This window comes from Anthonomus grandis, chromosome 20 (genome assembly GCF_022605725.1).
Source record: "Anthonomus grandis grandis chromosome 20, icAntGran1.3, whole genome shotgun sequence".
NCBI classification, from domain to species: domain Eukaryota; kingdom Metazoa; phylum Arthropoda; class Insecta; order Coleoptera; family Curculionidae; genus Anthonomus; species Anthonomus grandis.
Genome location: NC_065565.1, coordinates 935,491 through 945,997, shown reverse-complemented (window position 1 = coordinate 945,997; position 10,507 = coordinate 935,491).

Here is a 10,507-nt window from a genome sequence, read left to right as displayed (position 1 = left end):
ATAATTATATATAATATATACGTGTTATTACTATAGAGTTTTATTGCATTTCAGAAACACCAATGAACATCACATATATAAATATAAAAATGATCTTCCATGGAAGCTCTAGATTTATGATGTTTAAATATCACATACATTTTATTTTTATTTTTTGTTCACTCAGATATATTACAGAACAACTAACGGAAAAACTTCTTTGAGACTCTTTTTTAAAAAATAAAAACTATTCAATCATTTATCAACACATCTCTTACCAGTAGTAAGTATGAGTTAAAATTATCTATAGAAACGCTCCACTTGCTTACTACAAAAAAATAAAGTTTAATGGATTTTTTATTTATTTACTTATGAGAAATTGGAAGCTACTGTGAACATTTGTGTATTGTCAACTTAGAACATTGAAACGTTTTCATTGTTCTAAGATTTTCATTGCGTATTTTTATAGCGTTTAGTTTAATTCAATGAGCAATATACAAGTATAACACAGATATAGCGCAGTCTATAGCCTGCCTTTAGGATATTATTAAAGTTAAAAAACCCTTTCACACTTTTCTCAAAAGACTTTCACTTTTAGAATAATACAGGCAATCCAGTATAAATAATAATTTATTTGTTTTTTTTTATTAAAAAATAATAAAACGCAACAACTTATTAAGTCCAGTGCAACGATATATTAGAATGGTCACCCGTCAAAACACCATCATTCCACCTGCCAAACAATGTAAATAGAAGGTGGATGACATTGTTTGGCAGGTAGAATGCTGGTGTTTTGACGGATGACCATTCTAATGTATCGTTAAACTGGACTTTACTATCTACATAACTATAACTTATATACTATCAATAACTTTAACTAACTTAACTTAATTAAATAACTTAACTATAACTTAATAAATAACATAAAAAATTAAATTAAACTAAAATTAAAACTTATTCTAGCCTCCCCCCCTTCCCCTGCCACGACCTCGGCCCCTCCTAGAGCCCCCTCGCCACTGGTACCCGCTTGGAGTGGCTGCCGTGTGCTTCAGCACGGCGGAGGCCACCGAGGCCATGGCGTCGGTTACTACCGACAGTAATACTTCTAAAAAAAAAAATATAAAACAAACTTTAATCTATATAAATTTAAAAATAAAATTAATATAAAAAAGTTATATATTACTTTGTGTATTTAGAACCGATTGTTCCCTCCGCTCTAGCCTTTTTCTTTTCCAATTCCCTTTTCCCCTTTGCCTCCACCTGTTATTGTAGTTTTCCTCTGTAACAAAATAAAAGATTTTAATGTTTTCTGTGGCAATTGAAAGGAAAATTAAGTGTCAGTATTTCAGAGGATTTTATACTTACGATTATTGGGTTGGGTTGGGGTGGATTTGGGTGGGTTGGTTCGGGTTGGGCTGGCTTGGGTTGGGTTGGTTCGGGTTGGGCTGGCTTGGGTTGGGTTTATTCGGGTTGGGTTGGGTTGGGTTAGGTTGGGTTGGGTTCGGTTTTCTCTCCCCAGGTTCTGACTAGATATTCAATCAAATATAACAATTCACTTATTTAAAATATAGTCTAAATTAATTCTTACCGGTCCACACTCCATGAGTGCCTCCAAACTTTCGGCAATTTCGTCTACGTTCATGGCGACAAACTCACAAAAAAACCCAAATAAAACTCAAATAATGGTTGTTAGGGACGCTGTTTGTAACGTTCACCTGAAGTTACCGTTCGTATTGTATTGTTTCTAAGCTTTCTAGCTTTTTTCCTTATATTGATTTATTTCATTTACAGATATTTGAAATATAAGACACACAACGCGACTATATAACAAATTATGGTTCTTTGAAGCATGATACCCCAACAACTGGTCCTCTCTTTCCTTGGCAGATAAACGTTGGTACACCTGATAATTTTTGTTTTTTTTTCAGAATTCCTTTATAGCCATTCACAGACAAGACCTAAAGGTTCCAAACTGGTCCCCACGGACCCAAAGTATAGGAGCGAAGCGACTATACTTGTTATATAGTCGCAGACTATATTATGCACGCGAGGTCGGGCCCGAAAAATCGTGTTTTTTTGGAAATAAAAATTCATATCTTTGGCTGTATGGCTAGCGAAACGATGAAATTTGGCATAGGGTCTCTCAATACATTGAGAATGATGGATCCGTAAACGAATTTTTTTTCGGGTACCATCAAACGGAGCGGTACTGTCTCAAAGTCAAAAATTCGTAAAAAAATTGGTAAAAATCGAGTTGCTCACGAGATCTCAATTTTAAAGCGTTTAATCAAGCTGAAATTTTCAGGATATATGGGTTCTTGGGGCTTACGTGTCTGTATACTTTTTGGGCCAGATCGGTATACAGGGTGAGTTGTTATAAGCGAACAAAAGTGACTAAAAAAAAAATTCAAACTTCTCCAGAGGCTAAAAAAAAATTTTTATAAAAAAACTGTTTCGGCGAAAAGACTTCGTTTTATAAGAGATTTAACATACTTGGAGCTTTTTTTTGTAAAAAATTTATTTTACGAGTTCTAGCATTTTCAGTTTTCTGAGATTTCCCGCCAAACAATACTTATTTTGGGAAATTTTTTTTTTTTCAAAAAATAACTTTATCCTTTACCTTTCATATGCCATATAACCGAAATTTTTGGGAACCATACAGGGCGAGCAATAATGAACTTTACCCATGAAGGTCCGACCTGAAAATCACATTTTATTTAATAACTTTTTAGTGGTGGCACCTGGATCATTTATATTCTCAGGGATTAAATACTTTAATAACCCCATTATTTATGTAAAATTACAATCTTCCAACATTAATAGGTTCTGAGCAATTCGAATTTTCGCGTTTAATTCATTTGCCACGTCCCTGTACATGGTGAAAGGATCAAACAACATCTAAAGGATCCGAAATTTTGTTTTACAACACATACTAAAATTTCAGGGTTCCAGCGATAGTACAAGTACCCGAAAAATGCGATTTTATGAAAAAAGTCCATTTTTTTGCGTTTTTGCAGGTAATTGGAGGTGTCAACCTAAACTCTGATGAAATGGCTAGTGGGAACAATACTTTGACGCATGGTGGGTACAAATTTTTTGCTCGTGACAGGTGGCCGGGACTTGGTTGGGTTTTTTGTAAAATTATGAATGAAAATGAAACCGGAAACGATCAGGGAAAGGAAGCACCGAATCAGAAAATGAATGGGCTTTCCGAATCTGTGCATATCAATTGGGGAAATTGTGTATTGCGGCCAGGAAAATTCGGCAAACATTTTGACGTCTTCGAAAAATGCCGTTTTTTTGAAAAGTCAGTGGTTTTATACCGGGGTGAGGCGAAATGAAATTTGCCCGATTATTTTATTAAAATTATTCGAATATATACACGGATCAGTCGTAATGATCTATTTAATTTAAAATAAGAATTTAGATATTTGGTGAGTTTTTACTATTTAATTTATTATTAATAAATGTTAACAATTCTTAAACATTGCTTTTGGGATATAAATAAAAAATTTTTGAAATTATTGATTTTTAAGGTTAGTCGAGTATCATAACTTTTTTGCTATTGGTGCGATTTGGTTGAAATTTGGTACCTAGTACCTATTTCGGATAAGATTAATAAATTTTGACAGATATTTGACATGACTATATTTTAAGGTCACGTGACTACCTTAACTTTCTTCCTATTTGTCCGATTTGATTGAAATTTGGTATTTGGGGTTTATTTAGGATGCAATTATTAATTTTTCACAGATATTTGACATTTGACTTCCAGGTCACGTGACTATTGTAACTTTTTTGCTATTGGTCTGATTGGGTTCAAATTTGGCATTTGGGCTTTATTTAGGATGCAGTTATTAATTTTTGACAGATATTTGACATTTGACTTCCGGGTCACGTGACTATTGTAACTTTTTTGCTATGAGTCCGATTGGATTCAAATTTGGTATTTATGCTTTATTTAGGATACAATTAATAAATTTTAACAGATAATTGACAAATTATATTTTAAAGTCACGTGACTTTCATAATTCTTTTGCTATTGATCCGATTGGGTTCAAATTTGGAATTTGGGGTTTATTTAGGATGCAATTGTTGATTTTTTACAAAATTTTAAAATATTGAGTTCTAGGGTCACGTGACTATCAAAATTTCTTATTTGATTAAAATCTGCTATTAGATGATATGTATATATTTATAGATAATATTTTGTATTACCCTATTCCTTTTATCTTAATTAGTTAAATTATTTCTTAAATTAGCCTTTAAAAAAAAAATAAACAATCATCGGTTCGAATACATAGGCTTTAAAGGGAATTTATCTTCTTTCATAATATTGTAGCATTATTATAGATTTTGAAAAATTTTGTCATTAAGCTTTTTCATTACTTTTTGAATGGTCTTTAGCCAGAAAAAAGAAATTTTGAATTTGGAGCATGTTTTGAAAAAAATTTCATTTTTGGCCGGATTTTGTTCGAAAATCGATAAATGCAAATAAATAGGTTTTCTGTTCATTTTAGAGTCAAATCGATAATAACCTTTTTGAAAGGTATCCTGAAGTAATAAAAGATAGAATAATAAAAACGTAAAGTTTTTCCACAGGGCTCTTGATATTTCGATATTTATGAATAATAGTTTTTTACAATTTTCTCCGATTCTGTGAGAGCTAGAATCAACTCGTTTTAACATTCGGATACCTCGTAATATTCCCGAAAACTTTTGTTTAAGACAAAAAGTTGTCAGAATTATAGTTTATTTAGAAAAAAATAAAAACCATTTTTTCGAAATTTTTCATGGCCGCCCTTTCGATTTTCGACCAAAAAAAATTTTTTTTTTCTTGGGTTTTTTTAGTGAAAATTGCCAGTTTAGGGCTAAAACTAAAATTTGTCATAAATTATTTTAAGAAAAAAAAATGATACCGTGGGAAAAAACCAGTTTTCTTTTGTTTTTCCCACATTTTTACTAATATTTCGGCGTCTATAGCTTCGATTCAATTCGTTCATGGTTTCTTTTATTTCTTATTCTCCTTCTGTCAATTCTTTTGATATTTTAGTACTATTACTTTTCAAAATAAAAAGAAAAATTAAAACAAATCGACGGAAAATCTCGTTTGTTCTATTTCAATAAATAGACCCTTATGGGAACTTCTCTCTGAATTTGGTATTTATGGTTTATTTAGGATACAACTAATAAATTATGACAGATAACTGACATTTAAGTTTCAGCCTAGGTCACGTGACTACCGTAACTTTTTTGCTATTGGTCCGATTCTGTTCGAATTTGGTATTCAGGCTTTATTTAGAATACAATTAATATACTTTCACAGATATTTGAAATATAAGACAGTATATTGACACACAACGCGACTATATAACAAATTATGGTTCTTTGAAGCATGATACCCCAACAACTGGTCCTCTCTTTTCTCGGCAGGTAAACGCCTCCCCGACTCACCTAAGTACACCTGATAATTTTAGATTTTTTTTTAAATTCCCTTAAGGCTCTTCACCGACAAGACCTAAAGGTTCCAAACTGGTCCCCATGGACCAAAAGTATAGGAGCGAAGCGACTATACTTGTTTCTGATGAGTGTGTTTATCTTTGATCTGAAATAATAATTAACTCATCTTATTTATCAATAAAATGTTTTCGGAAGCACGGTTTCGGAATTTTTAATGCTGCAATTTTGTTAAAGAAATATTTGAAAAAAAAATTACATGACGTCACGTCAAAAATTACTATTGAAAATGCCTTGTTTCTATGGCAACAAAGAAAAATATTTTATTCCAGGGCCTATGGTTGTTAATTTATTGTTTAAAATTAGGAAGAAACTTTACTTGTTGTCAAAAATACGTCAGATTTACGCACTGTATTTAAAAAGGTCAACTTTACGAAATAAAAAGCGTGCGTAAAGTGAATACTTTATGCGCGGTAGAAGAAATTTTTTTTTTTTTTAAATAGTTTTAAACTAACTAAGCGCAAAGTGGGATATACAGGGTGTCTCAAAGCCCAGAAAATGTGACGTCACAAAAGAAAAAATAATAAAAATAACATTTTTCAAACAGCCATATTAAAGAATACTAAAATACAATAAGAAAATCCCAATAAAGTTTTTTTAAGTCAAACGGATTTTGAGAAACAACAACTAAATCATAAATAGATAATAAATAATTTTTGAAATTTCTAAATTTTTTCTTTTATTAGGTTTATAATATAAATAAAGATAACAATATAAACTGTACTTATACTTAAAACGCGCAAGTGGGAATGTTTATCGTCAACGTGTCCGAAAAATAAACAAAGAAAAAAACACCTGAATTTTAAATGAATTTGTTCGTTTTATCGTGAACGCACTGTATATTCAAAACATGTTTTTTTATATTGGGACCGCCAAATTTATATACTTCAGAAATATAATCAGTACCTACTTACCATTTGCATAGTTTAATTTCTTGCTAATTTCGTTCCAGATTTCAGCTTTATATTTGGTACGCATATTATAGTCTTTGTGACTTGTATCAACCGGAGTAATGTTAGCAACGGAATACCAGCAACGGCGGTTGCCGGGTGGTCACGAGTCGCGCGCGATGTCGAAGCGGGGCTTATGAAAATTGATGGTTTATTTAACATGCAAAACTTTAGATGCATTATAACTTCCATTAGATGCATTTTCTCAACGCAAAAAATTCCTCTTTACTAATTTTGTTATGTCGGCACAATTAAAAAAATTATGAAAAATTTAATCGGAAAAAAATTATTTTAAACTCGATATAAGTCGTTTAAAAAGCAAAAAAAAACACCGTTGTTATGGTCGCAATTTGAGGATTTTTTTAGGGATGACAACTCAATATCTCTACTAACTTACTGGATATACCGTTTGAGAAAGTCAACCAATCTTAAAAAACTATAATTTTTTACTATGATAAAAGAATAGACCAAATTCGGTATTTTCGACATTTGAAGGGTAAAAAAAACCGTTGCTACGGGTAAAAAAAAAAATTTTTCTTAAGTATGATAACACACTATCTATAGATACTTACTATATATGTCGTTTGAAAAAGCCGACGTATTTTAATAAACTAGAATTTTTTTAAGTTTGATAAAAGAATAGACCAAATTCGGTATTTTCAACATTTGAAGGGTAAAAAAACACCGTTGCTAGGGGTCAAAAGTTAAGATTTTTTTAATAATGATAACACATTATCTTTAGATACTTACTATACATGTCGTTTGAAAAAGCCGACGTATTTTAAAAAACTAGAATTTTTTTAGTTTGATAAAAGAATAGACCAAATTCGGTATTTTCGACATTTGAAGGGGAAAAAAACACCGTTGCTAGGGGTAAAAAATTAGGATTTTTTTAAGAATGATAACACAGTATCTATAGATACTTACTATGTATGTCTTTTGAAAAAGCCGACGTATTTTAAAAAACTAGAATTTTTTTAGTTTGATAAAAGAATAGACCAAATTTGGTATTTTCGACATTTGAAGGGTAAAAAAACACCGTTGCTAAGGGTAAAAAATTAGGATTTTTTTAAGAATGATAATATAGTATCTATAAATACTTACTTTTATTTATAGATCTTAGATTTATAGATCTTTTGAAAAAGCCGACGTATTTTAAAAAACTAGATTTTTTTTAGTTTGATAAAAGAATAGACCAAATTCGGTATTTTCGACATTTGAAGGGTAAAAAAACACCGTTGCTAAGGGTAAAAAATTAGGATTTTTTTAAGAATGATAATATAGTATCTATAAATACTTACTTTTATTTATAGATCTTAGATTTATAAATCTTTTGAAAAAGCCGACGTATTTTAAAAAACTAGATTTTTTTTAGTTTGATAAAAGAATAGACCAAATTCGGTATTTTCGACATTTGAAGGGTAAAAAAACACCGTTGCTAAGGGTAAAAAATTAGGATTTTTTTAAGAATGATAATATAGTATCTATAAATACTTACTTTTATTTATAGATCTTAGAGTTATAGATCTTTTGAAAAAGCCGACGTATTTTAAAAAACTAGATTTTTTTTTAGTTTGATAAAAGAATAGACCAAATTCGGTATTTTCGACATTTGAAGGGTAAAAAAACACCGTTGCTACGGGTAAAAAATTAAGATTTTTTTAAGAATGATAATAGAGTATCTATAGATACTTACTATATATGTCGTTTGAAAAAGCCGACGTATTTTAAAAAACTAGAATTTTCTTAGTTTGATAAAAGAATAGACCAAATTCGGTATTTTCGACATTTGAAGGGTAAAAAAACACCGTTCTAGGGGTAAAAAATTAAGATTTTTTTAAGAATGATAACACAGTATCTATACATACTTACTATACATGTCGTTTGAAAAAGCCGACGTATTTTAAAAAACTAGAATTTTTTTAGTTTGATAAAAGAATAGACCAAATTCGGTATTTTCGACATTTGAAGGGTAAAAAAATACCGTTGCTAGGGGTAAAAAATTAGGATTTTTTTAAGAATGATAACACAGTATCTATAGATACTTACTATGTATGTCTTTTGAAAAAGCCGACGTATTTTAAAAAACTAGAATTTTTTTAGTTTGATAAAAGAATAGACCAAATTTGGTATTTTCGACATTTGAAGGGTAAAAAAACACCGTTGCTAAGGGTAAAAAATTAGGATTTTTTTAAGAATGATAATATAGTATCTATAAATACTTACTTTTATTTATAGATCTTTTGAAAAAGCCGACGTATTTTAAAAAACTAGATTTTTTTTAGTTTGATAAAAGAATAGACCAAATTCGGTATTTTCGACATTTGAAGGGTAAAAAAACACCGTTGCTACGTGTAAAAAATTAAGATTTTTTTAAGAATGATAATAGAGTATCTATAGATACTTACTATATATGTCGTTTGAAAAAGCCGACGTATTTTAAAAAACTAGAATTTTCTTAGTTTGATAAAAGAATAGACCAAATTCGGTATTTTCGACATTTGAAGGGTAAAAAAACACCGTTGCTAGGGGTAAAAAATTAGGATTTTTTTAAGAATGATAACACAGTATCTATAGATACTTACTATACATGTCGTTTGAAAAAGCCGACGTATTTTAAAAAACTAGAATTTTTTTAGTTTGATAAAAGAATAGACCAAATTCGGTATTTTCGACATTTGAAGGGGAAAAAAACACCGTTGCTAGGGGTAAAAAATTAGGATTTTTTTAAGAATGATAACACAGTATCTATACATACTTACTATTTATGTCTTTTGAAAAAGCCGACGTATTTTAAAAAACTAGAATTTTTTTAAATTTGATAAAAGAATAGACCAAATTCGGTATTTTCGACATTTGAAGGGTAAAAAAACACCGTTGCTAGGGGTAAAAAATTAGGATTTTTTTAAGAATGATAACACAGTATCTATAGATACTTACTATACATGTCGTTTGAAAAAGCCGACGTATTTTAAAAAACTAGAATTTTTTTAGTTTGATAAAAGAATAGACCAAATTCGGTATTTTCGACATTTGAAGGGGAAAAAAACACCGTTGCTACGGATAAAAAATTATGATTTTTTTAAGAATGATAACACAGTATCTATATATACTTACTATTTATGTCTTTTGAAAATTCGACGTATTTTAAAAAACTAGAATTTTTTTAAATTTGATAAAAGAATAGACCAAATTCGGTATTTTCGACATTTGAAGGGTAAAAAAACACCGTTGCTAGGGGTAAAAAATTAGGATTTTTTTAAGAATGATAACACAGTATCTATAGATACTTACTATGTATGTCTTTTGAAAAAGCCGACGTATTTTAAAAAACTAGATTTTTTTTAGTTTGATAAAAGAATAGACCAAATTCGGTATTTTCGACATTTGAAGGGTAAAAAAACACCGTTGCTAAGGGTAAACAATTAGGATTTTTTTAAGAATGATAATATAGTATCTATAGATACTTACTTTTATTTATAGATCTTAGATATTTAGATCTTTTGAAAAATTAAATTCATTAATTGTATTAAAGGAAAACTTACATAGGCCCCGTTTGTAGCAGTGTGTGGTCTTAGTTAAGATCCTTTTGGAAATTCATCCAGGAATTTGTATATGTTGTTAGAAGCAGTTAAGTTTTTACCCACTGAACTGCCCAGCAATAAAATTCTTTGCGCACTTTGGTGTAATTTTTTTTTTATTTTGTTTTATTACACGACGGGGAATGCATTTACGCACGAACTGGGACCCACCAGGCACTCCAGGACAGTGTGGGGCTCGGTGAAGCCACTACCCACTAATCCCCTCCGTGTTCTTTCCCGACCGCGTCTGCCCGAATACTCGCTACAATATCTGACAGGTGCCGGTATGATATTTTTCTCCCTGATTTCCCTACGCAAAAGGGCTCCTTCCTCCCCTTCACCCTTGCCAATCCCAATCCAAGAAATAACAGGTTTTCCTAACAATTTGATGCTTATTATTGATAGACTCAATAATTTAAAGGTATAATTTAGAACTTAAAGATAATCGTGAGCAGTCTTTGTACTTTATTATGATTAAAA